The sequence below is a fragment of the Belonocnema kinseyi genome, chromosome 2 (genome assembly GCF_010883055.1).
Source record: "Belonocnema kinseyi isolate 2016_QV_RU_SX_M_011 chromosome 2, B_treatae_v1, whole genome shotgun sequence".
In the NCBI taxonomy this organism is placed as follows: Eukaryota; Metazoa; Arthropoda; class Insecta; order Hymenoptera; family Cynipidae; genus Belonocnema; species Belonocnema kinseyi.
In genome coordinates, this window is record NC_046658.1 from 48,036,977 (window position 1) to 48,038,929 (window position 1,953).

At 38.4% G+C, this 1,953-nt stretch overlaps 1 protein-coding gene across 1 annotated transcript in view; it reads right to left on the bottom strand.

The window, feature by feature from the left end:
* LOC117182656 (peroxidasin homolog) overlaps nt 1-1,953 on the bottom strand; it is a 182,819-nt gene that overhangs the window by 866 nt on the left and 180,000 nt on the right. The gene's annotated exons all lie outside the window — the stretch shown is intronic.

A 1,953-nucleotide genomic window follows, 5' to 3' on the forward strand; every position in this document is an offset into this window, starting at 1 on the left:
TGAAACAAACACCGCATGATCCTACTGGGAGCAACCCTCATATAGGAATGATACGGCTGTGAAATGTGTGATCGCAGGGCACGATGAAATTACATCGACAGGCCGGTGAGACCCACGTGTGGCTTGAGGATATAAAGCGATCCAAGGATGTCTGCATTTATTTGCCACGCTATTATAGCTTTCAGGTTCCGAAACAGTGATAGCTTCGTACCTCGAAGAACACCCGTCAGAAGGACAATTAGTTTAACTGCATATTTTAGGTACAGTCGTTGCAGCTCCCTTTTGAGGTCTTGATACCTTTCCGCTTTATTCTTCACCTCAACAATGATTTAATCGACGGAAGCCGAGAGTCAGATCACGAATATAGTTCGTTCATCGAAGTCTTGGAGAACGATTTCAGGCCCAGAGTGTGCAACGGAGACAGCTATCTGAATAATCTAGTTCTAAAAAATTTAACACCTTTAGTTTTGGACAATTCACTTTATCTCCCTCGTAACGTTGGGCAGGGCAGTGTCGCGGCCAACGCTATGAGAGAGACAAAGATAGTAATAAAGCATTCCTCGAGCCGCATTATGTCTGTAGAGATACGTGGTTTTCGCGCGGGTGGGACATAAAGATAGTATTAAATGCGGTTCTGTTATACTAAGGTGTATATTAAACAGACTTGGCACGCGAAAGTGGAACCCTATGTACCTTAATTGAGCCTTGATAACACAGGTCAAAACATTTTCACACCCACAGACCGGACCTAGTGTAACCCAAGGAATTTAATGCGCTGAATCCGAATCTGAACTCAGAATTGCTCCATCACTCTAGGTTCAGATGGTACTGAAACACATGAGAAAAAATATCTTTGAGGTTCAAGAATAAAATCACACTTGATTTTCTACGTGTAAAGTCTATTTTGTCATGCGATACGTCCAGATGGCACTTTACACGTGTAGCATTTAAAATTTCAGAATAGCGGATATAGTTAGCTTCGAATTATAAACAGCAAGCAATCAAATATCGCATAACGTAAAATAAAAAACATGAATCGAATTCACATTGAATGTGTGCTGAATCTGAAAAATATTAAGGATAGCTTTGGTAGAAATTTTTCGATAATCAGATTTAATATGCTAGGCTGACAACATAATATCCGTGACAGATAAATCCGAGATGCTACAGAAAACTTCAACCAAGAACACAATAACCTGCAAGCCCTTAACCCCAGAAAGGTTAACCCGAGATCGCAATAACCTGCAAGCCTTAAACACCAGGAAGCTTAACCCAAGAATGCAATGACCTGCAAGCCCTAAACCCCAAGAAGGTTAACCCACATATATACAATATAATTATTTTTGTATTTTTATTTTTATTATTTATTATTATTATTTTTAATTTTTTGTATTTTTCTTAGTTTTATATTATTCTATATTATTTTATTATTTTATACAAGGAAAACAATTATTTGTATTTTGTATTTAACAATAACCTGTGAACCTTAAACTCCAGAAAAGTTAACCCAAGAACACAATAAGCCCACAAGCCACCGACGCAATAGTCCCATTACCCCCAGACAAGAAAACCCTAGAACAGTTACTGCAGTACCCCAGACCAGTGATCCCAGATCTGAAACGAGATGCGGTCCAATACTATGACAGGGCTATGTCCGTCTGAATATAGTAGGTGACGCTGTAAATGACTGAGTTGCGCGTGCAACCCATTTCTCCTCTTCTGAATTTGAAAACTCGAAGATGCACGATTGCCGGTTGGAGCACTTCGTCGATTCTATTTATATATCTATCTGCTGATAGCTAACTGTTTTAAAATAAATTCAGGAGATTGGGATTTTAATATTTCCAGATTTCGAAGCTGACTATTCTCATGATTTGAATAGATCGCGCGCCTCTTGATATGCGTATATTTTGAGGTTATGTTATTTCATGTATAAAATATAAATCATATAAA